Source organism: Lepidochelys kempii, chromosome 20 (genome assembly GCF_965140265.1).
Source record: "Lepidochelys kempii isolate rLepKem1 chromosome 20, rLepKem1.hap2, whole genome shotgun sequence".
In the NCBI taxonomy this organism is placed as follows: Eukaryota; Metazoa; Chordata; order Testudines; family Cheloniidae; genus Lepidochelys; species Lepidochelys kempii.
Genome location: NC_133275.1, coordinates 15,876,598 through 15,902,091, shown reverse-complemented (window position 1 = coordinate 15,902,091; position 25,494 = coordinate 15,876,598). Strand labels below are relative to the sequence as shown.

Here is a 25,494-nt window from a genome sequence, read left to right as displayed (position 1 = left end):
TTGTAAAACCAGGTGATATTTTATCCCAGTTACCGTTCACCTCTTTGTCCTTCATTACTTTCTCTCTCAAAATTTGTCCCAAGACCTGGCAGACAGTTGAGGTCAAATTAAAAGGCCTGTAGATACCTGGACCACGTTTTTTTCCATTTCTTAAAAATAGGAACTATATTAGCAATTCTCCACTCCCCCGCCCCGAGTTTACAGAGTCATCAGAAATCCTTGCTATTGGGCTTGCAATTCCATGTGCCAGTCCCCTTACTCTGCATGGATGGAGCTTATGGGGTGCTAGGGGCTGCAGTGACTGGGGTGGGAGGACCCAGTAGGGGGCACTTGCCCCTTCTAGTCTGTGCCGGCCCCAGCATAGTGCTCAATTTGTGCTATTTTGGGGGTTGTAAATCTAAGCTCCTGAGCACTTGTCACTAAGGAGCCCATGTGCAGTGCAGCCTGGTCATAGAATCATAGAATATCAGGGTTGGAAGGGAGCTCAGGAGGTCATCTAGTCCAACCCCCTGCTCAAAGCAGGGCCAATCCCCAATTTTTGCCCCAGATCCCTAAATGGCCCCCTCAAGGACTGAACTCACAACCCTGGGTTTAGCAGGCCAATGCTCAAACCACTGAGCTATCCCTCCCCCCTGGCTCCCTGGCCCAGATCCCCACGCTCTGTGCAGCACAGTGCAACTAGATGTGGGATTCTTCACTTGTTCTAATCTACTGTGCTGTGTGGCTGTTAAACAGCTGCTCCGTCCCACCCCAGAGGTGCCTGCATCTCAGTGCTGGGCAAAGGATCCCTGTATAAATAGCCCCTGTGCCCCACCCCAGAAGTGGCTACATCTCAACCCCAGGGATGAACTGAGTGACTGGAATACAAGTGACTCTAGTCCTGGGAGTGACCAGGGCTGCTGGGCCTCTTGCCAGGGAGGTGGGCAAGAGATTGGGGCCCTGAGGTGGTGCAAAGTCGGGGCCGAGATTCTTCTGGCCGTGGGAGCCCAGTGACTCAATCAGTGCCCTGCTCCCAGCCAGCCCTCCCCATTCACCGAGCCCTTCGTGCCAGCCATGTCACTCTGAGGCGCAGTAGGTGCCTCTCGATAGGTCACCTACAATCACACGGTTTCTTTTCGGTGCCTCGACTGGGCAACGGGTAATGAGAGGTGGATAACGGATTCTCCAGGCCAGGACTACAGACCTGCTCCCCCGCTGCGCCAGGGATGCCCCACTGGTCCCATCTCTGCCCCAAGAGCCTCCCCCTGCAGTCCCTGGCAGGGAAGGGATTGCCCCACTGCCAGCGCCCAGCAGGCCTATGTGTGACATGAGTTTGGGGGTCTCAACCCCGTCCCTAGGGGGATGGGTCCATGCTCTGACGGGGATTAGCTGACAGCCAAGGACTGGCCAAGAGTGCCCTCCCCGCCTTCTCGGGCAGGGCAAGGGGTGGAGTCCAGAGTGATCTGCTGTGGGGCCCAGGCCCTCAGTCTCTGGGGCTGGCAGCACTGCCCCAGCAATGAACTTCCCCCAGGGGCAGGGAGCACCTGCCGGGTCCAAAGCATCCCAGCAAACACTGGCCATTCGGCACCAGCCAGGGGAAGGTCTCGCACCCAGGCCATTCTGGATCAGAAGCGTGTGTGGGGAGATGGGAGCTGAACACGGACCCCTCTCCAAACTCCCAGCAGCCCCCAGGGCCTCGTCCCTGCGATCCCTCTACCGCCATGGGCACAGGGACCCTCAGCCAGCCCCCCCATAGGGCCCAACAGTGGGGAACCCAGCCCCTTACCTGGCTGGTCCCTCCCATGGCCTTGACGCTGGCCCCAGTTCAGCCCCGTTCCCCCACTCTGCAGGGCACTGGAGAAGCCTCCACTGGCAGCTTTGCCGCTGGCGCTCTGTGGCAGCTCCTGCCGAGGCCCCAGGGCCCAGGCCGGGCAGCGCTGCCCTCCCAGGGGGCTCGTTAGCCAGGGCCATGCAGAAGCCTGGGGCCCAAAGGCCAACCATGGCTCCCCAGCCGGGAGCGGGTTTCCTTGACACCTGGGTACCCCAGGGGGCCAGATCCTAAAGAGCAGGAGGGGAAGATGCAGAAAGAGGAGAGCTGTGCCCGGGGCCGTGGAGCGGGGGGATGGGACAGAGCGACGTTTAAACCAGAGGGGCGGAGGGCGCGCCCCATCTTCCTCAGAGCCCTGGGCTGGCCTGTGCCCCCTGGCCCCAGGGGTGGGGGCTGGAAAGTGACTTGCCTTGCCCCAGAGTGCCAAGGCCACTGGCTGTACCGGAGAGACAGGGCAGCTGCAGGAAACCGCCCCCCACACCCCCCCACCCCACCCCCCGCGAGCTGGGCTCCGTGGGGCCAGGATTCAGGCCTGGGGAGCTTTGGGCCTTGTGGAAGGGACTCCAGCACTGGGGAAAGGGCCAGCTCGACTGCCCCAGAGCCCAAGGCTTGCGTCACACCCCCATCCCCCACGCCAACGGCCCTGCCCTGAAGGGACCCATCTAGGGGCAGAGCGGAGCTCAGGCTCTAGCCCCAGCGTGCCAGTCCCACAGCCGGCAGGCAACGCGGGTGCTGTCCCAACAGGAACTGGACTGAGCCCCTCTCCACAGCCACCACCCACTGTCAGACACTGCTCCCCTGGGACAGATTCAAACCCGTGCCCCAGAGAGGAGAGACGCCCCCTACCCCCGCCAGCCCAGAATATTATTATTCATCTTGCATAGCACTGTCCAGCAAAGCACTTCCCAAAGGAGGTCAGTGTCATCATCCCCACTGTACACATGGGGAAACTGAGGCAGAGGGCAGGGAAGGGATTTGCTCAAGGTCACCCAGTGGCAGAGCCAGACATAGACCTCCAGTCTGCTGCATCCCAGTTCAGTGCTTTACCAACTAGGCCACACTGCCTCCCTTGAATCATAGAATCATAGAATATCAGGGTTGGAAGGGACCTCAGGAGGTCATTTAGTCCAACCCCCTGCTCAAAGCAGGACCAATCCCCAATTAAATCATCCCAGCCAGGGCTTTGTCAAGCCTGACCTTAAAAACTTCTAAGGAAGGAGATTCTACCACCTCCCTAGGTAACGCATTCCAGTGTTTCACCACCCTCCTAGTGAAAAAGTTTTTCCTAATATCCAACCTAAACCTCCCCCACTGCAACTTGAGACCATTACTCCTTGTCCTGTCATCTTCTAAAAGAAGACTCTGTGGCCATAGCTCGGGAGCAGCTTTCCCTCCACGCACTGCCAGGGGAAGCCATGAGATGTTTAGTATTGTCTGTCCCAAGTGTGGGGAGGCACGAGCCACCCCGGGTCCCACACAGGTGCCTCTGTCCAGATGGCACGAAGGCCGAGTGGGCCCATCAGCTTTGGTGCCCCTCTTGCGCCCCAACATTCAGAAGTCACTAGTCAGGCCTCAAAATCATGAGATTTGCTTAAAAAATCACAAGATTTTAATATTTGTTTGCATTCTGGCGTGGCTGTGTTTGGGAGGTGCGAGGTCTGGGGCTTCTCCTCCACGCCGAGGGTGGGCACTTTATCTAACGAAAGCGAAGATTCTTCGTTACTGGTCCCATTCCAACTCACCCACTGCTGAGCTCACCATGCAATGATGGGCGCTGGCAACGCTGGCCATTTAAGGGTTAAAGTGTGACAGGGTGTTGGTCTACCCTGGCACTAGAAGGGCAGCAGGAAGAGCAGCAGCCCCACAATTGAGCTGCCTTGGAAATTTGGGGGTGTGTGTGGAACCCTTATGTTTTCACCCCTTGCAAAAAATTTTCAAAAGCCAAAAATGTATATGTGTGTGTGTGTGTGTGTGTGTGTGTGTGTGGTTTTTTTCATCCCCTCCCATCCACTTTCCAGTGGCAAATGAGAAAAGGACAAAGGGCAGAGAAATGGGGGAGGGAGGGGTAATTTTTCGAAGGCTTTTTTTAAATTGCTCATCAAAAACCTGAAATGTTTAGAAAGAAGCAAATTTTTTCTTCAACACTGTCAAGAAAAAGGCCAATTTACCAACAAAAAAGCTCAGGCTTTAGTTAAAAAAGGAGCGAAAGAAGCAGGGCTGAAATAGGTACAGAATATAATGAAAGGAGGGGGGTGCTCCTATTTGCCCCCCCTTCACCTGCCCCAGTGTTACAAGAACAATGGGACGCTCTGTGAAAGCAAATGTCAAGGGAAGTTACATAGTTAGCCAGGGGAACTCACTGCCACTAGATGTCACTGACATTGCGAGCCTGGCAGGATTTAGACAAGGATGGTGGGGGGTGGGGGAGCAAGGGTGTCAGGACAGAATTTAGAAAACAGGGCACAAGGCCACTGCTGACTGTCAGGATGAGGGAGATATGCCCCCCTCCCCCGAATGGCTAGGCAGCAGTTCTGCGGAAAAGGACCTAGGGGTGACAGTGGACGAGAAGCTCGATATAAGTCAGCAGTGTGCCCTTGTTGCCAAGAAGGCCAATGGCATTTTGGGATGTATAAGTAGGGGCATAGCGAGCAGATCGAGGGACGTGATCGTTCCCCTCTATTCGACATTGGTGAGGCCTCATCTGGAGTACTGTGTCCAGTTTTGGGCCCCACACTTCAAGAAGGATGTGGATAAATTGGAGAGAGTCCAGCGAAGGGCAACAAAAATTATTAGGGGACTGGAACACATGACTTATGAGGAGAGGCTGAGGGAGCTGGGATTGTTTAGCCTGCAGAAGAGAAGAATGAGGGGGGATTTGATAGCTGCTTTCAACTACCTGAAAGGGGGTTCCAAAGAGGATGGCTCTAGACTGTTCTCAATGGTAGCAGATGACAGAACGAGGAGTAATGGTCTCAAGTTGCAGTGGGGGAGGTTTAGATTGGATATTAGGAAAAACTTTTTCACTAAGAGGGTGGTGAAACACTGGAATGCGTTACCTAGGGAGGTGGTAGAATCTCCTTCCTTAGAGGTTTTTAAGGTCAGGCTTGACAAAGCCCTGGCTGGGATGATTTAACTGGGAATTGGTCCTGCTTTGAGCAGGGGGTTGGACTAGATGACCTTCAGGGGTCCCTTCCAACCCTGATATTCTATGATTCTATGATTCTATGACTGGTTATGTCATCATTAGCCACTAGAGGGGGTTCTTGCACCTTCCTCTGAAGTCGCTGGTGCTGGGGTGGCTGGCCCCATTGATCTGATTTGGGGAAGGAGGCAGCAGGGAGAGGGCAGGGTACTGGGCTAGATGGGTCCTGTGACGCTAGCAGACCAGGTGCCAGCTCATGCCCAGGCCTCACTGAACACTGACAAATGCAGAGCTTGACCCAGCCTGTGTGTTAGCCGTGTTAAAACAGCTGCTGATCAGCGTGTGTGGAGTGTTTCAACTTGTGGAATTGCTTGCAGGATTGATCTCTCCCATAACCTCTGTAGCCCATGGTATAAAGTCAGAATGAATGTTTGCATCATAAACCTCTGTAACTGCTCTACACCACTGAGTTTGCAAGGCAGCTTACGTCCACCTAACACTGCGTCTACACTAAAATTTGGCTCCCGCTGATGTAACTCACCTGCTTTGCCGACTTAATCATGCCACTTCCCCCCAGTCAGCGTAGTTAGGTCAATGCAGTGTCAGTGTACATACTGCGTTGCTTACATCGACTGTCCCGCAATGCCCCACACTGACAGTACAATCGATACCACACACCACAGACACAAGGAGCCAGGTGTACACACACACAAGTGCTGTAACTACTGTGGCGGCTGCATGCAGGGCGATTTGATTTTGTAGTGTAGCCGTGGCCTGTGTAACTCCCCCAACAGGGGAGAAGCATGAATTAGTGTAAAGTGCTGGGCCTGCCCATTGAAACCAAACGAGCCATTGCGAAACATCTTACTGATTGCCTCTGTTGTTAGATATTTCACTGCATGTGTGTGTGTTCTCCCTGTGTGCTGCCCCAGCTCTGTGCAGACAGCCAGCACAGCAGACCTTGAGTGAACCGCCCAATGACCACAAGATCCGTTAAGGGACGAAGGCACCCGGCCAGGTTTATTGTTGACAAGGCATGCTAATAGCACCTGGCAGATTCTACGAGGATACTAAGACACGTATGCCTGTGACAATGGACACAGCTCAGTGAATGGCGGGACTTTCCATTGCCCCCTTGGCTGGACCAACACATTCTCTCAGAGATACCCTGATACAAACAAGCCGCCCCTCTGACTTAGATACTGCCCTCTGACCTGGCTAGTTATTGTCCATTTTTTTTTGTACATGTTGGTTTGATTAAAACATTTGTATTTATTACGTTGCTATTTGACCTTATCTTTTAGGAGGGCTCAGTGTGTTCCTGTTATCCTTGGGGAATGTTTTTGTGCCATTCTTGATATCGTGGTTTTTGTACCACGCTTCTGGAATGTGTTTCTGTGAGTCCTTTGTGGCGAGCACTGTCCAGGACTGCGCGTTTCTGCACGATCAGCGCTGGGCTGGCCAGATTCTGGGAACGTGCAAGTGGGCAGGGCCTGATGTTTGCTCACAGCAGGGAGAGGGGATACTGGGCTGGATGGGCCCTGTAGGAACCAGCCAGGCTGAGTTTCCTGCAGGGCAGAGGGAGGTGAGTGGGCCTCGTTAGATGCAGCCTGGGGGGCTGGCTGTGGTGAGGGGGTCTTGGGCTTTTGGGGGGTTCTCTGCAACAAGCTGTCTCTGTGACTGATGCTGATCACACTACGCTGCCCCCTTCTTAAAGCCCAGCCCAGCCCAGCCCAGCAGCTGGAGCCCACCCAGTAATTAGGAAATGAGATTTAATTTCAGGCAACAAAATGCCACGAAAGTGGCGGGTGAGCCGGCTTTGGGCTGTGAGGTAAGATGATAAGCAGCATCACACGGGCTGGTTGGTTGCATAATTGTGAACTTGGCTCAGGCTGGTCGCCTTCCCCACCCCCGCCCAGCCCTGGAGGTTGGGGGCCGACTCTGGGGAGGGCTGGGGAACGAGATGCTGGGTCCCTGCCCGGGAGAAGGGGTTTGCGCTGGGCATCATTCTGGGATTGCTCAGCCCCCAGCATGGCCTGGCCCAGGGCAGGGACCCAGCAGTCCATACCCACAAGGGATGGGCAGGTTGGGGACAGGGCTAGCTCAGCCTGGGTTTGGTGAACTCTGATCTTTAGACAATATTTCCCCTAGGGCCCATTGGATGCACCCGTACTGCCTACAGGGGGCACTGCTGCTGCATGGGGGTATCACCCACCCGCATCTCCTGCCTCCCACTGCCCCACCCCAAATCACCCCCTGGCACCTCCACCCATGCACTGTATACAGCTTGCAGTTACTGTAAACCTCTCCCCCTCCCTGCTACCCCCACTGCCTCCCCCCAGCCCTGCTGTAAGCCCCCCAAGTCACCCCGCTCTGCCCCAAACAATCTCCCTCCAGCAGGGTCTGCATGCAGGTCTCTGCAGGATGAGCTCTTCTGCAAGCCTGGTGCAGCTTCACCTGTCCCTGGGTCCCAGCTCCGCTCTAGTCATGATCCCCCCAATCCAGGCCCAAAGGTCTTGGGGGCCCTGGCACAGCTGGCACTGGGAGACAGGGGCATCTTGGCACCCCATTCCCACCAGCCCCCAGGGCTGGGACCAGCACAGTGATCAGCTCCCCCAGGCCCACTGCATGGGCTGATGCGTGCAGCCCTCTCCAGCTGCCCTCACCAGGGCCTGGGGCAGAGCATGGCAGAGCCAGGGCAGAGGGGCTGGGCCTGTCTGCTGGACCCACCCTCCCTCCTGGCACCGACCAGGCCCATGGCCAGCTGTCTCAGGCCTGCACCCCCCTCCTGCTTCTGGGGGCAGGCTGAGGGGTACAGTGTGTGTGGCTGGGGTGCCCCTTGCTCAAGGTGCAGGCCCGGGGTGCACACGGAGCCCCAGTGGCAGCCCAGCTGTAAGGGCAGCCATGGGGGGAGCTGGCGAGCCCACAGTCGGGCAGGTGTCTCCACCGGAGCTTTTTAATTCCGCGCCCCCAATTCGCCGCCCACCTGCCTGGCAGCCGCGCAGCAATTATCCAAATGGCTGTTAATTGCGGCTGATAATTCCCCACGGGGATCAGGGATGGAAAGCTCCGCAGCTGAGCAGATTGGGGCTGGGCCCAAGCAGCAGATCCCAGGTGCCAGGGTCTCTCACCCCGTCCACAGCAGGCACGCAGTGCTGGCCGTGCTGGTGTGCCCAGCAGGGAGACAGGAGCTGGCCCAGGGGGAGGGGAAACGGGGCCTGCTGGGCTCTACGGGACTGACCTGTGCCGGGGCACGTTCCCCAGCAGGCTGCGTGTGCAATTATTAGCAGGAGTATGGGGGGAGAGAAGGATGGGCAGAGCCAGGGGGGCTGGGAGGCAGGACTCCTGGGTTCTGTGCTGAGCTCTGGGAGGGGAGTAGGGTCATAATCATAGAGTCATAGAATCATAGAATATCAGGGTTGGAAGGGACCCCAGAAGGTCATCTAGTCCAACCCCCTGCTTGAAGCAGGACCAATTCCCAGTTAAATCATCCCAGCCAGGGCTTTGTCAAGCCTGACCTTAAAAACCTCTAAGGAAGGAGATTCTACCACCTCCCTAGGTAACGCATTCCAGTGTTTCACCACCCTCCTAGTGAAAAAGTTTTTCCTAATATCCAATCTAAACCTCCCCCACTGCAACTTGGGTCTAGGGGTTAGATCAGGGGCTGGGAGGCAGGACTCCTGGGTTCCATGCCCAGCTCTGCCCCCAAATCCATGTGAGTCACTCCCGCTCTGGGTGCCTGTTATTGAGGTTTCGTGTCACATGGGTGCTGCTGGGCATTTTCCAAGCCCCCTGGGGGGCTGGGATCGTCTTTTGCCAAGCCTGGGGCACTCTGAGGCTGGCAGGTGCTGGGGAGCCATGGCAGGGTGAGATGGGTAGGGGCACAGGAGGGGTGCAATGCAGAGTCTGGGCTGCAGGGGGGCGCATAGGCTGAGAGTGTCTGACCTGGCTGGTCCCCTCCTGCTGCGGAGAGGAACTGCATTTTCTCCCTCTGCCTGTCTCCCACCCAGGGCAGCCCCCAGCTGGGCTGGGAAGCAGCTGCCTGCCCTCCCGTGAACCAGCCAGGGGCACTGGGCTTGAAGGGGTGCTAGCCTAACGTGGCCTAGGCCAGGCCCAGATGATCACAAACAGGGCGCGCCCAGCCAGGCCATCCCTGCGCCGAACCTGGCTCAGCCCAGGCCCCAACCCATGGCTACATGGCCAAGTCAGTGCCCTCCAGCCCCCGGCCCTCCCCAGCTGCCTGCAATAGCTGTGCTGCTCCCCCCCCTCCACCCCTCCCGCCCCAACTGGCCTGGCTGGGACACCGCAGGTCAGGGCGGGAGGGGTCACAGGCAACCAGAGCAGTGACTCTGTGCATCCCGAAAATCTCCCAGGACCAGGGTAAGCTGGGTTTGGTCCTTGGCACAGCACAGCTCACAGGCCTGAAGCCTCCTTCCCACCTCATGGGGTGCGTGACCATGTGTGGCTGGCTGAGTGCCCCCTGGGCACCAAGGGAGCAGGGGATGGGCTGGGAGAGGGCAGGAGGGGTCACAGCCTGCGAGCAGATTGAGAGGAGAAGTTAGACAACCCCAACCCTCATGAGTGATGGGTCTGATCCCCCACCACGGTCACCCCTGCTCTGGGCCCTGATCCCCCATAATACTCCTCCGGGACCTGGGGCAGGTCCTTGACCTGGCACTGGTCTCTCACTGTCTCCAGCTGGTGGGGGTGGGGTTGCTGAGGGCGCTAACCCCCATGCCCAGTGACTACAGAGGCAGGACGAGTCTCCGAGCTGAGCCGGGGGAGCAGGGTGCGGGAAGGGTAGGAGAATGGGGCTCTCTCACAGCCCCTCCTTGGCTCCTTTCACCCTCCAACAAGGAGGGGGGTGGGGACACTGCCACTGCACCCCCAGCTGTTGGCACAGGCTAGAGGGTGCCAGAGGGGAGCCCTGGCCTGGCTGGTGGGACGAGCCTACACAGCTGCTCACACAATGCAGGTGCCAGCCAGGGCCCCAAGGGCTGGGGGCCAGCAGCAGCCGGGGTGGCGGGACCCTGGGGCAGCTCTAGGCACAGGAGGATGGAGGAGGTGGGGGTTGGGGCAAAGGCCAAGCCCTAGAGGGGGACCAAGGAGGCAGGTGTTCTGTCCCACATCTGAGAGGGAAGCAGGGGCTAGTGGTTAGAGCAGGGGCTGGGACGCAGAGGGCTGGGTTCCAGCGCTGATTCTGGGAGGGGCAGGGGCTGGGTGGGTATGGTTCCCTGTGGGGCCAGCCTGGGGGCTGGGCCCTGGTGCTCGCTCAGTGCCTGTCCCAACCCCACACTTGATGGGGATCCCATAGCTAGCTTGGGGGAACTCCTGAGGCTCCCTCCTGGTCCCCCTGGCACACGGACCAGAGGCAGAACAAGGCACTAGGAGCAGGGGGACACAGGGAACTGTGGAGGTTCTGGGGCATGGCTGGGTGAGCCAGCACTGCACCAGCAGGGGGCGACCACAGGCCAGAGCAGAGCAGCCCCCAGGCCCTGGTCCAACAGTGAAAGGAGCAGCCACTGCCCCACCCTGCTCCTGGGTGCGGGGAGGCAGCGCTGGCCTGGTGACTCGGAGCCAGGACGCCTGGGACCTGCAGCAGGGCTGGAGGGGGAGTTGGGGAGATCCCACTCCCTGGGCCCTCAGCCACCTGCCCCGCCCTGTGCCCTCCCTTCCCCTGCCTGTGAACAGCAGCAGAGACCTCGGCCAGCCTTTGGCAATGCACTTCATTGGCCCAGGCACATGCCCAGCAGGGCAGTAGCCGGGGGCAGGGCCAGCACTGACTTTGTGATAATGGGTGGGGGAGGGGCAGGGGCTCAGAGCTGCGAACAAACAAACTCTCCCCCTGCGCCCCCCACCCCCTGGAGGTCACTCCCAGTAAAGGAGGTCACTGCCTTTACCTGGGATCACTCCTGCCAGCGCTTGCCCCAGCACAGCCCGCCTGGCAGGCAAGAGGGAGAGGATCTCTAGGGCCCATGGGATTCAGGGGGTGAGGCTTGGCTCAGGGCTTGATCAGACCCAAGGGGGCTGGAGCTGGCTGCCTCAGATGGAGCTGGGGCTCCAGGTGCCCAGGGCGTGGCTCTGATACCCAGGGAAAGGCAGTGGGGAGGTGTCTGCACTGGGCAGGGGCATTTGATCCAGGCCCATCAGGTGGCGAGCCCGCTCTGCCCTGCTGCTAGGGTGACCAGACAGCAAGTGTGAAAAATAGGGACAAGGGGTGGGGGGTAATAAGAGCCTAGATAAGAAAAAGCTCCGAATATCAGGACTCTCCCTATAAAATCGGGACATCTGGTCACTCTACCTGCTCCTGACCAACCCTGGACGCGCCTCCTACGCAGTCCTGGCTCCACTCCCACTTACTTGGGCACTCTGACTGCAACTCCTGCTAGGACCCCTCCCCCCTTCGGGAGCCGAGGTCCCCACTGGGGGACAGGGCCAAGAGGCCAGGGTGCCAGGCTGTGATGGGAGGGGTGCAGGGACCAGGGCTGGGCCAGCACCCCAAGGCGGTGAATGGGGATGATATGGGGGCAGAAGGGGGGTTCTCTTTAATCCTTTGCAGACTGGACAGACACAGCTTGGGGCTCAGTGGCTGGGTCACAACCGCCCCAAAGCCAGATGGTGGTAGCAGCCTCTGCGTGCCCCGCATCACTAGCGGAGGGCTGACAGGAGGGGGAGGGGGAGGTGCTGTGCTTTGGGTCCCAGGCAGGGGAGGTAGGAATGGCTGAAGCTGGTAGATAATGGAGCCAGACTCTGCCCCTACCCCATCAGGGGCAGGGTGGCCACAGGGCACAAAGGGTGACAGCCCTAGAGGCTGTGCCAGAGGGAGGGAGCCTGGCCTGCCCTCTGCCCTAACAGCCAAGGAGTCATTCCCCCCCCCCCCTCCAAGAACTGACACCGCAGCCAGGAGTAGGGGGGAAGGTGCCTTGTTGAGAAGAGGAGGTGGAGCTGGGGACAGCGAGCTGGAGCTGTGGGGGGCAGAGTCTCTGGGGGGAGGGGGCTGCCTCTAGGCCTCCTCGGGGTCTAGCTGGTTGAGGGTTTGGATGTCATCCAGGAAGCGCTTGGGGGTCAGGATGTGACTGGAACCTGGGGGAGAGAGAGGTGGTTGGCAGCGGTCGGCACAGTGGCGCGGGTATGAGGCTGGCATCACCATCACCCCCATTTTTGCAGCTGGACCCTGCTCTAGTGCAGGAGGGGAGGGACTCTCTCCTACCCCCTGTTGTTGTACCAATAAAATAAAAACCAGCAGGATCTTATTAAAGGGAAAAGGCAAAATGCCACATTTATTGTAAATATAATAAAGAAATATAAAACTCACACTGTCCTATCGTTACTTATTCCTTACTTAATTATATATATATCTATATATTCATTCATTCATTCATTCATTCATTCATTCATACCAGTTCTGCATAGGGGTTTATAGTTACCAGCCTAGAGGTTGCTCGTGACAGGGTACTGGCCAGGTAACCTGTACACGAGAGTGGAGCCGAGTCCATGTCAGATGCGCATCCGATGCTCCTGAAGGGTAGTGGCAGAACTGGAGACTCAAAGTTCTCAGTCCTTAGTGTCCATTTTTATAGGAATTTCTTCCTATGCCAGTCCGTGGAATTTGCTTTGTCATATTGTTAGTCATGACTGCTCCAGGACGGCTGTCAGGTGCTCATCAGCTTTCTTCATCCTTTGAATTGGTCGGGTGGATCCCAGTTTGCCCTCCGGTGGGGTTCTCTGGTTGTCTCCACCTGGCGTCTTCTTCGGCCAATCGATGTTAAATTCCTAGGCTGGCACTTCCCTGTTTATTCAAAACCCACCATTCATTCACATACATTCCTTACTTTAATAAAAAAAACACATTTCTCATTTCACCGAGTATTGTTATTTTATTTGAGACTCCCTGTCTCTTGACATTCCTTCGGTATTGCCTTTCTTTTATTATACAAAGGTGTTATTTATTTGAGACTCCCCGTTTTTTTAACATTCCTGATCCAAACTATAGAAGGTGGGAGTCTCTATGTGACATTTCTATGAGCGCCGCTCCAATTCGCGGTTCTTCATGGGTGTTACAAACAAGCATGTCAATCTCCATTACAAAGTATCCGTTTGCAAAGTAGAGCCAATTGAACATAAAGTGAAGTTAGTTAAAAAGCATGTCAATCTCCATTACAATCAATGGAAAGCGCCAATACAGAGAAAGCAGAGTCAATTAAGCCGTTTAGTTTTACAAGCGTCCATCTTAATAACAAGTGAGAAAGTATCAATTCAGAGTCAATATGAGCGGTTTGGTTTTCCAAGCGTCCATCTTAATAACAAGTGAGAGAAAGTATCAATTTAGAGAAAGCAAAGCCAATTGAGCGGTTTGCAAGGTACGGTTTGCAAGCTTTAATACAGAATTGTAAATCAATATTGCAGATTTACAATTATGTCAAAAAGAAGAATTATAAATGCAGATTTAATAAATATTATAAATCAATATTGCAGGTTTACAATTTCTTATGAACAGAATCACAAATATTGGAATATGCCTACACTGTGGCCTGGCACCGCACCCCTCGTGCTGCTGTACCCTGCACAGCCAGGCAAGAATCCACGCGCTGACAGTGTTCCTCACCCTTGGGTCTTCGAGGGGTGTGTGCAGGGGGTGAGCCATATCCCTATGGGAGTTACTGGGGGTGTCTGACTGGGCCCCCACACATGGTCCCTGGGCAATGAGAGGCCTGGGGAGCCAGCGGCCAGGAGATCAGGTGGCTAGATACAGGCCTTGTGGGACAAGCACATCTGTTCCCAGACCCCTGGGTGCGGGAGGACAGAGGGTAGCATGGGCCCCCTGTGGGTGCTGGGCAGGCAGTTTTAGGGTCTCCCCCACCCAGGGGTCCCAACTGTCCCTGACCTGGGCATTCCAGCCACCCTTCCCCCCAGGACTCGCCCTACTCACCGATCACCACCTCCCACTTGCCCCTGGTGGCCGGGGTCAATTCGTAGGCGCAGCGCATCTCAGACATGGACACCCCACCCAGCACGTAGATGATGAGGCGCGGGCCCATCTGGTACTCAGTCGCTGGCTTGTTCTTGTGCCAATGCCTGAAGCAGGAGCTGGGGGAGAGAGGGGCAGTGTGGATACCAGGGGCTCGCTGAGGGAATGCCAGGTGTAGGGGTGGGCACTGCCCAAAGCGGGGGCTGGGGGGAGAGAGGGGCAGTGTGGATACTAGGGGCTCGCTGAGGGAATGCCGCATGGAAGGGCAGGGCCTGGAGGAGGTTGGGAGGCAGAAGGGAGTAGGGGAGGGTGGCACCTGCCCTGGGCTGGGGGTGCTGTCTAAAGCTCGTCCAGTCCCTTTCCTCTATCCTGGACCCTGGTGTGTTGAGGGACTGCTGGGGCATGGGGGACACGGTAAGAGGGGTCCAGGGCTCCAGGCTCTTGGGCACCCCCTCCCCTGCAGAGGACAGGGCCCTGGCCATGCACTCCCAGGCACAGAGGCTCCCACACCCTGGGGTGTGTGTGTCAGGGCTCTGCTGTCCACAGCCCAGCCAGGCTCAGCCTTACCTGACAGCAGCCTGGGAGCTGGTGGTAGGGACCGGGTCTGACACGAAGGGCCACAGACTCTTGTCCAGTTTGTCCTCAAGGATGTCCTGGCAGGGGAGGACAGATCAGCAGGGGCCAAGCAGCAGGAACCTCTGACCTGGTGGCCAAGCCAGGCCCCATTGGGGCGGAGGGGCTGAGATGGCTCCTCACTCAATGATTGACAGTCCCTGGGGGGGAGCAGCCTGGGGCCCACTTTCCAGGGTGGGGCATGGGGAGCCAGCAAAGAGCACGCTGACTCCTCCAGTGATGCCCCCAACTCTCCACATCCCCCTCAGCTGCTCAGTGCCCTGCTGTGACCTGCCTACCCATCCACCGTTATGGGGAGGGCAGAGACCTCCTGCAGCCGGATCCAGGGCCCCTCACTTGGGGTGGGGGAGGCAGGGGGCTGCCCTCAGTGCCCCTTCCCTGCTGCGGGCAGATCCAGGCCCTGCCTCTTGCTCCATGAGGTGTGTCCCAGCCACGCAGGGGGCCCAGGCTATGATACATCCTAATGCCACATAATAGGGGCTTTTACATTAGTCCGCTGCTTTGACTTGTACAGGGAAGCTTAAGGCCTGCCAAGCTGTGGCTGGCACAGAAGGGGGCGCCCCTGATTGGATTATGCATGGGACTGAGGTTACTGCAACTACCTGCCCCAAAATCCCACAGGAGGAACCATCACAATGCTGGAACAGGGGCCTGGGAGCCTCCCACCTCTGATCTGCCAGGGACAGGAGCTCTGGTCGGGGGGTTAATTCTTGGCCTGGAGGAGCCCCAAGCCAGTAGGTTGAAGGCAACTAAGTGTGCCCCCCACCCCCTTGAGGAGTGCCCCACAGGACTGGGTGATGAGGGGCTCAGCCCCCAGTAAGGGTGGGGGGAAGGAGTGACCATGTCACCTTTCACAAGCTAAGCAGGTTTGGGCCCAGGCAGTGCTTGGATAGGAGACCTCTAAGGAAAAGCCACTGGGTGCTGGGAGGTGCGAGTGAGTCAGCAGAGGGTGCTCTATGACCCCGGGGAGTGGGCGGGGGGCTCTGCAGGGGGTGCTCTCCCCGGTCAGTCAGTGACCAGTACTGTGCTGCAGGAGTTCATCCTTTAGATGAACGTCACACAGCTGCTCCTCACTGGAGGTTAGACCAAGGACCCTGCCAGCCATTCAGATTCCAATGCCAGTCACGACAGTGTGCTGCCTGGATCCTCTGCACTTCCAGCCCCACACACTGATCACCTCCTGCCCTAGACTCTTGGGCAGCGCTGCTGGGCGGCTGTTAACAGCTGCCTGCCACTCCTTAGGAAGAATTCAGCCCTGGTGAGGAACCCCTGTATATACTGCCCATACCCCACCCCAGAGCTGGCAGCATCTCAGCACCGGGTAAGACAACTCCCCTGCACTCGTGTCTATGATTTAAGACCCCTAAGGATGGCAGCAGGAGAGGACTCGCTGATGAGCCCCTCACATGGCTAGAGCCCTGCGCAGATACAAAAATGTGGATGTGCATCAGCCTGCGATCCACAAGCCGCCTTTTACCTGTATCCGCATCCACACCGACAGCAGCTAGCGAGGGTGGGGAAGGGGTCTTGCAGGGAAGAGGCAGTGTGGAGGGGGCAGGGTCTCTAGGAGAAGGGGCAGCTTGGAGGGGGCGGGGTCTCGAGAAGGGGCAGTGTGGGGGCGGGGTCTTGAGGAGAAGGGGCAGTGTGGAGGGGGTGGGGGCTGGGGGGGGAAGGGGTTTCTCATCACGTGCCGCTCCTGGGGGGTCACGAGTGTACACGGCAGCAGCAGAGCATGTTGCATCACAGTGGGGTGGAGGGGTGGGGTGCCGGGGCCTCACCCTCTCCAATCCCAAATCCTGCTGCTCAGGAGCTGGTGGGGACACTGGTGCTGCTCGAGCTGCTGGACAGGAAGCCGCGCGGTGGGGCGAGTGGGTGCCGGACAGCCCCAACTCCGACGTGTTGCCTAGCCACTGGCTGTGGGCCGGCGGCCCCGAGTGCCCTGCGTCCCCCGGGCTGCCTGAGCCAGATGCCGCGGGCCAGGCGCTGCTGGGGAGTACAGCCCTGCACGGTTGTATCTGCAGCCAATCCACTATCCGCAGAAATGGGGCACGGATATGCAGGGCTCTACACATGGCTGCCCCCAAACCACCCCCTTGGGCCCAGCCTGCCAGTTGTGACCCCAGTCCCCAAGGCCAGGAAGCAGATGGCCCGGTACCTCCATGATGTCCTTGAGCATGGGGATCCAGTGGGAGAGCTGGTAGCTGGACTCCAGCCGCGCTTTCCTCTTCGGTCGCAGCTGCCTGCTCTGGGGGAGGAAGGGAGAGGGGGTGAGAGGCAGCAGGGAGGAGGTGCGGGCTGGGAACGGGGGCAGACAGGGAGAGCGTGGCCTACCTGAGTCGCGCCAGCCAGGCTGGCAGGGGAGAGGCAGAGAAAACAGAATGGATCACTGAGTGAGAGAGAGAGAGAGAGAGAGACTGATGGGAGAACAGAGCTGCTTCCCCTCATTCGCCGCATGGCCACCCCAAGCAGTGGTCACCAGCTCCAGCTCGCTGGCGATCTGAGGTCCTGACTCCCAGTATCCTCTGCCAGGGCAGAAGAAGTCACCCCAGATGGGGAGTAACTCAGGGTCACCCTCATATGGGGAGGGCGTCACCCCACTGTACAGGGACAGAGGCCACCTCTGTGCTGGGAGTAGGTCACTGCCATAGGGCGGCACCTCCAGGATGGCCTGGGCTCCCCTGTGCAGCACAGATCTGCCCCCTGGCATGAGTACAGCTGCTGGCCCCTGGCTCCAGTCCCTTACCCCAGGCGTGAGAGAGATGCCCAGGAACAGCATGTTGTGGATGATGTCTCTCTGCTGCTGGATGTTGGCATGCTGGATCAGCTTGGTGAGGTTCTCCTTGTCCACACCTGCACGGGGACAGACAGGTCAGCCCTAGCACCCCTGGGACGCACCCACAGCCCAGGCACACGAGTCCGTGGCCCCAGGAGTCCTAGTTCCCCGATCAAATCCTGAGATCCTGCTCTTCCCACCCCTCTCAGAGCTGGGGGTAAACCCAGGAGTCCTGGCTCCCAGGCCCCCTCTATCCCACTAGACCCCACTGCCCTCCCAGAGCTGAGCATAAAACCCAGGAGTCCTGGCTCCCAGAACCATCCGCTCTAACCCACTGAACCCCACACAGTTAATGATCGAATTTAGGTTCTTGCTGCTCCTCCCTCAACAGGTTCTCTCGGGCGCTGGGGTCAGGGGTCTCTCTAGTTCCCCCTGGCAGTGCAATGGGAGCCCCCGTCCCCCTGATCTGGGCTATTCCTATTCCTGCCTCTGCCACCTACTCCTGGCATGCTGCTCCATGCCTCAGTTTCCCCCGTGTAACATGGGGATAGTGCTTTCACCTGTGACAGGGAGGCTTGGCAAGAGCCTCAGGAATATCCCTGGGGGGACTCAACGGGAGTCACAGCAGCAGGGTGTGCACAGAGCAGGATTTTCCCTCCCCAGCGCCGCTATCAGCTCCTGAGAATAGCCCAGATCAGACTGGGGCTGCAGGCTGGAGCCAGCTCTGCTGCAGCAAGTAGCTCTGGTGGTTAACAAGCATGCTGTCAGTCTCTTCCCTGGGTAGATGGTTTGGGCAGCCAGGTGTGTGCCAGGCTCCCCTCTGGAGGCAGGCCTGTACTGCCAGCTGTGAGTTACAGAGCATCTGTGCCATGGGAGCCAGCTATCCCAGAGGGGGCCCCCCTGCCCGAGATTGGTAGCATTATCTCCCTTTTACAGATGTGGAAACTGAGGGGTAAATAGGGGAGGTGACTTGCCCAGAAGGGCTGTGGCCATTAATCCAGCCACACAGGGAATGCTATTGTTCTGCCAACCCCTCAGGATCTCCAAGGGTGTCTAGACCCCACCCCTCCCCCCGCCAGGATCTCCGAGCAGGTTCTAAATCACTCCTCCCTCCTTCTACTTCTCATGTGCTCCCCCGCGGCTCTGTCCCATGGCAAGGGCGTGGCCAGCACAGCTCGCTCACCTCTCCCATGCTGGGCTCGTATGCCTTGAACGCCTTGAGTTTGGCCAGCACAGCGTGCACCAAGTGGAAGTTATCTTCATGGTCCCTGCAGCAAAGACAAACCCTGTGGGTCAGAAACAGCTCCTCCCGCAGGGGCACATGCACTTCCTGTAGGAGGTAACCAGGTACCCTCGCCCTTTGGGCACACTCACTTCCTGTAGAGGATGGCTGGGTACTTCTCCATGGCTCACTCACTTCCTATAGGGGATACCTGGGTACCCTTTCCCCTGGGCACACTCACTTCCTGTAGTGGATGGCTGGATACTCCTCCAGGGTTTCACACAATGTGGCAATCTGCTCTGCCAGATTCTCCATCTGCTTGTTCTTTTCGAAAAAGCGGTAGGGGCTGAACCAGTTGTGGAAGCTCTATGGCCTGTCCAGGGAGTACACCTTGGGGACAGGGGAGAGCAGAGATCAGACCCCAGTGCCAACTGCTTGCAGCCAGGCCAGCTGTGCCCCATAGACGCGCTGTTGGATCAGGCCAGCCTGGTGGAGCTGTAGCGAGCCCCTAGTGAGGAAGAGATCCCTTTGCCAGTGCCACTCCTGTTGTGGTAGAGGGATAGCGAGCCAGAGATTCATGTACCAGCCTGGGATGAAGATGCCCCAGGTTCAGGTCCTTACTTGGCTGCAGACTCCCAGGTGTCCTCAATGTTGGGGGAAGGGGCTTGGCGACGCTTCTCGTCTGGCGAAAGCCCCAGCATAGCCACGGGCAAACCCGGCATCAAGGCGCGTCTGCCGCTGTCGCTTATTTCACTGGCCGAACAGAACGAGCCATGGGGACAAACGTGCTTGGACACCAATAAATAGTATCGGCCCATGAAGGGTTTGCTGGCGCAATGGGACGGGTGAGCCAGCATAGCCTCCTGACGGACACTCAGCTTCTACCAGCCAAAGCTTCTCTTGGCACAGCTGGCACCGGTACCCCAGATGAAATCAGCTAGAGTGGCGAAAGGACTGCTTTGCCAGCGTAACGGCACCTACCCAGGGGCTCTGCCACCACAGCTGCATCAGTTACAGGGGGATTTTTTCTCTCATGTCCCCGTAACAAACCCATACCAACAAAGCTTTTGTATGTAGACCAGGCTCATGTCTCTCTGTGCCTCAGTTTCCCCATCAATGCAATGGGGCTGACACCCCAGTCCTGCCCCTCAGGGGCAGGAGGGGGGAAATCCACTGATGACACAAGGAGGGGATGGGGTGGTTGGGTAAAGGGCAGGCGTGTAGAGTATCGGGCTGTCTTGCAGGCCTAGTATAAACCACCAGTAAGAGCTGGTAAAGCCAGGGAGGCAGGGCCCTCCTCCCCCATACATCTACCATCCCCACCAGGTGCAAGCCAGTGATTCCAGGTCTCACAGGGTGTGAGCAGCCAGCTAGTCCCTGCTGCCCTGTGCTGGCGTCAAACCCGGGGCCCTAGAAGGGAAAGGTTCCCCCGCCAAGCCACATGAACCACTAAGGGTGGGGTGTCGTACGTCACCATCCGCCCCGTAGACCTGCTCCTCCAAAGCCCGGCCACCCCTCACCCGGCTCTCGTAAGGCAGGAAGGCCATGTTGATCTCCTTGAGGGTTTTGATGACCTTGGTGATCCGTGACTTCCTCAGCTCCTTGAACAGAGGCTCAGGACAGGCTGCAAGGCAGAGGCAGTGGGTGGGAGTGACAGGCACAGGGCTCAGGACCCCCAGCACAGCGCCAGCCCCCACGGACGGGGCCAGACCGGGCACAGCAGGGGCAGTAGTGCTGCACGCCTGTGGGGAACCTGGGCGAGCCAGCAGGGCCACACAGGAGTCAACGATGAGTCCAGCCCCCCCCCCGAACCAGAGTCATGCCGGGTTCTTGCCTTCTGCAGCATCAGCAGCGAGGGGGAGCCACAATCTCTCCTACGCAGCCCCTGTCTCACACCCTGCCCTCAGCCCCCCGGCAGGGCTGAGTGACCAGAGTGTACAACATAGGATGATGCACAAGGAGGAACAGGGACTTGGGCTCCCCCTGCCGCTGTAATGGGGAGAAGCTGATCTGACCCTGACACACTGGGTATTCTGGTGCTGTCCCATCCCCCCACCGAGTTGGGACTGATGGAGCAATGCATGCTGGGAATGGTAGCCAGAGGCCTCCTTTCTGGGCACATGCTGCAGGTGTCTGTGAGCCGTGCTGGCTGGAGGCAGGCCCGTGGGGGAGAAGGGGGGGAAGGGATAGGTGGCGTCATAGAATCATAGAATATCAGGGTTGGAAGGGACCCCAGAAGGTCATCTAGTCCAACCCCCTGCTCGAAGCAGGACCAATTCCCAGTTAAATCATCTCAGCCAGGGCTTTGTCAAGCCTGACCTCATTCGGTCTGGCCTGCTGGGGCTGCATCCCCTGCAGGAGGGCAGAGCATAATCAGGGTGCTGCGCACTGGCCTGCCGGCAGAGAGAGTCTCCCCCACCCCCAGGCTCCAGTGTGCCGCTGTCCAGGCTCCCAGCTGGGGGATCCCCCGACCCCCGATACTCACGGCTGAGGAAGAAGACGTGAACTGCCTTGTAGTTGAAGGTGGGGGTGCCCTGGAAGTCATTGATCAAAGCCTGCACCGACTGCAAAGGGGGAAGAAAGGGTGTGTCAGCACCTGCCGAGGCCCCTCCCTGCTGCTCAAATGGCCCAGCCCATGCCCAGCCCCTGGGGACTCAGGGCCTAGCATGATGCCATCAGGAGGTGGGCTGGTTTTTACCCCCCTGGCTCTGGGCTCCCTCCCCACCTGGAGCAGGGCTTGTCCCCATGTGCCCGGGACATCCTTAGGGCCCAGTCATATCTCTCGCTGCCACAGAAGTGTCCATGCCCGGCCACAGATGGGGCCTGGCATTGCCTTGCTGCTGAACTAAGTGGGCTCTGAGCAGTGCCCAGGGAACAGCTGGCCGAGCAGCAATCCCAGGCAACTACCATCAGGGCCCCCTCCCTCCCCGGGCGCCATGCTGGGCACCTGCAGCTTCGCCACGCCAGCTAGCCTGGCAGGGTGTTTGGAACCTGTTCAGACCCCTCGACCAGCCATTGTGACAGGTGAGAACCTGGCTGCCCTGTCCCAAGCCCCAGGCCCCAGCTCGCAGTCCTCTCCTACAGCGCTCCCTCCGCGGGCAGCCCCTGCGGGTTCTGGGCTTCACCCTGCTCTGCCAGCGCCCCCTGCCCCTGGTCTCCCTCCACTCACCTTGCTGCTGCAGATGCAGGAGCCTCCTCCCCAACAGCCCCTGCTCCCTGAGCCTCTGCCTCATCGAGTCTCCTTCGCTTTGAGTCTCAGCTGAGGTCGCCTCTCTCCGCCTGCTGCACCTGCCCATCCAATCCCCACAGGATTGCACTGCGGAGAGGTCTGGGGGACAGTCTGTGCCTCACGTGGCAAAGAACATGAAGCCCAGCTCCGGGGAAGCAGCCTCCTAGGGAGCCCCTACTGGCCCCATTCCCATCCTGACGTTGTGCTGCGCACAGAGAAATGGAACGAGGGGAGTCTCCGTGTTCCCCTAGGAAAGCCCTGTAGGCCATTGGCCCAACATCTCCACCACCTTCCTGCCATGCCGAATGCTCCCTCTGCCGCACCGGCCTAACCCGCTGCTCCACATCCCCCGGCCCAGTCCATGCCGGGGGCTCAATAACCTGCCTGGCCAATGGTGCATACTGCCCCATGCTTGGCACTCTCCTGCTCCTCCTCCCACCCAGGCTGATTCACTGGTCCCAGTGGTCTGATCCGGTGTGTGTGTGGGGGGGAGATATGGGGCTAGCTGGACAAGCTGGGTCTGATCCAGCGCGGTGGGAAGGCAGACATACCCAAGCCTAGCTGGGGACGGATGATGGGCTAGACAGAGCAGGGATCTGATCCAGCCTGGAAAAGCTCAGGTTCCTAATGAATCTCAAGAGGCTGGAGGGGGAGGAGCATGATATATGGATACAGCATATCCCCAGGGGGACACCAAGGCAACAGGTTCGGCCTGCTTACCTTCCATTCTCTTTCCTTCTTCACGAGGACAACGCTGAGGATCTCTGCGAGGGAAAGAGACGGGGATTAGTGGTGGGGCTCAGACGGGACGGCTGTGCCCTGAGCCAGGACCCACTGGCTGGTGGAAGGACGCCTCGGGGAAGTGGCTCAGAGGCTGCTTTCAGGCCAGATAGTGTTGTGCTCCTAGCAGAGCCCCCAGTCAGCGATCGTGGTGGGGTGACAGGCTAGATGGGCCATGGGTCTGATCCCCCTTCCTTTCTGCCAGGCTGGATACGAGCGCAGCTGAACTAAGGATCTGGCCCCGTGCAGGAAGAAAACAGATCCTGTCCAGCACCTCTTGACTGGAGGGGATCCAGGGACCCTCACTGTGTATGGGGGACAGCAACACAACAAAGACTTCAAATTCTGAGTCCTGCACATAGAACCCCTCCAAGGCATGCCCCACTCAGGGAACTGCTGGCCTGTCTCCTGGGCACCTTCCACAGCCCAGCTAAGCAATTAGATAGTCAGCTCTTCGGGCCAAGCACCATCTTTTTGTTGGTGATGACTGGCGCTCCTGGGCACCACTGTAATACACCTAATGAATAATGTACAACGCCTTGCAAAATGGGGCCTTGGTCCATGACTGGGACTCCTGGGTGCTACCATAATACATCTGTTTGTTTTACCCCTACGAAGCACCTGATTCTGGCTGGCCCCGTAGGGCAATAGCCCCGAGACCCTGACCTGTGCTCTCACTCTCACTCCCACTCCCGGTAGCTGGTGTGCGTGAGTGCACTGCCCAACACACTATGTTTCCCCCATAACTCAAGCAATGCCTCTCCCTACCCCACCTCTAGCCCATCAGGACTTGGCTGCTTGGTCCTAATGAGGCTCCAGGGGCTATTCTGCACCAGGACGCGCTGGCCTCCCTGCTGCTTTCCTGCAGTCCTTTACACCTGCAGCATGCGGACGCCCCGTTCACTGGGGCACGTGGGGCTCGAGTGCACGGTAAGGGGCTGGCAGCACAGACTGGATCTAGACATGGCGAAGGCAGACACAAACCTGCTTTCTCCACGCATTTCGACCCTGAACTGCAGCTACACCCCCCCCTCCCCACGCCAGCCCTGGACTGCCCCCACCAGCTGTGCCAGTGCCCCTCACTACTGACTGGAGCCCTTGCTATCCCAGCCCTGGCTCCCACCCACTCCCAGCTCCGCCAGTGCCCCTCACTCCTGTCCACAGCCCCCTGCTATGCCAGCCCTGGTCTGTCCCCCACCAGCTCTGCCTCACTCCTGACCTGCAGCTATTCCAGTCCTGGGATCCCTGCCTCACGGCTCTGCAGATGCCCCTCACTCCTGACTGCAGCCCCCTGCTATCCCAGCCCTTTGCTTACCCGCCCCATTCCCAGCTCCACCAGTGCCCCTCACTCCTGACCCGCAGCTATTCCAGTCCTGGGTTCCCCCCCTCACAGCTCTCAGATGCCCTTCACTCCTGACCCGCAGCCCCCTGCTATTCCTGTTCAGAGACCCCTCTTGAACCAGGGCAGTATGGCCCACCCCAAGTATTCAGAAGTCACATGTCAGGCCCTCCTAATTGTGCGATTTAGTGAGGAAAAGCTAAGAGAAGAGCTAAGGGTTATTAGCACCACCGGCCGTCCTGAGCTGTGGGCCACTTTTGCTCTGTCCCAGTTCTGGGGGCAACCATGGAACATCAGAACTGAATCCACTTTGCAAGGGTCTTTTAAACCCCAGGTCTGTGGTCTGGATTTAGCCACAGGCCCCGTCCACTGCAGCCTGGGCTGGAGATTCAGCAGTGGGTTGGGCTTCTGAAGTAACAGAAGTGGGTTGGGCTTCTGAAGTGTAAGGCTTTACCTTGATCTCTCCTACATTACAGCTATAGCCTACGCCAGCTCTGTGTTGGGGCCGGGCAGAAGTGTACTGCTTTACTATGTTACGAAGTGGCTATGACGTCATTTTTCTCCTTCCGCACAGCCGTTACCCGTTCTGACAGGCTGTTTATAATGCTAACTTTACTAGTTTTCAGAGGTTGTCGGGGGTGGGGGGGGGAGTGTGCAAGGTGGAAGTTTCGCCTAGTGCACAAAATATCCTTGCACTGGCCCTGGTGGGAGTCATCCTGATGGAAAGAGATGACGACGATGACGCCCCCACAAAATGCAGCTCCTATGGGAGGGGGCAGCCCTTGGGGGTGGGACAGACAGCCTCCTCCCCTTCCTGGTGTGTGACAGGCAGGCGGGGGGGAGCTCTCTGCTCCGACTGACTCCTAATCCTCCCCGAGGGTGAGACACACCCAGGAGCACCCCTCCCAGGGCTCCCCAACTGGGCCCTGCCCCCCCAGACCCACACCCAACCAGACCCTGCCCCCGACCGGCTCCACACTCAGACCCCCCGGCTCCGCACTCACTCTTGCGCACCACCGCCTTCAGTCCGGACGGGGCCATCTCCGCCTCTTGCCACGTCCCCTCGAGCCCTGTGGGTAGAAGTAGGACTCAGCTGTGTGCGGGGTGGGGCTGGAGTCAGGACTCCTGGGTTCTGCCCCGGCTCTGCTCCTGTCCTTGGGCACGCCCTGGCCTCTCCCTGCCATGCTCTGGGGAGTGTCTGTGACGCTGGACGACGGCCCCTAGTGACGCTGAAATCAGTCACTGGTGGATGGGCCCGGCCCCCCCTTGTGTCACTGATGGACGGGCCCAGCCCCCCCAGTGACTGATTTCAGTATAAAGCAACTGGGGTGCTGGCGGGTCGATGTCTGCAAGGCTGAAGACGGCCGAACGCCGCAGCCCCCCACTTCTGGCGCTGTGAGGGCTGGGCCTGGGCACCAAGGGGCGGGCGCCCAGTGACAGGGCCACGCAGGTCCCCACTGAACCCCCACCTGGTCATGTGGGGCGCAGAGGGAGGCGGGGGCCTCGGGCAGGGTTAAAGCGAGGACTGGGTTGGGGTAGTGGGGCCTCAGCCCACTCCAGTCAGGGCCCCCCAGTGAGCTGCAAGTCCCCCCTCCAACCAG

General features: G+C 58.7%; 1 protein-coding gene and 1 pseudogene across 2 annotated transcripts in view; one reads left to right on the top strand and one right to left on the bottom strand.

Moving 5' to 3' along the window:
• LOC140900694 (gametocyte-specific factor 1-like) overlaps positions 1 to 25,494 on the top strand; it is a 610,277-nt gene that overhangs the window by 260,200 nt on the left and 324,583 nt on the right. The window lies entirely within an intron of this gene.
• On the bottom strand, positions 11,953 to 24,934 carry LOC140900885 (syntaxin-binding protein 2-like; annotated as a pseudogene).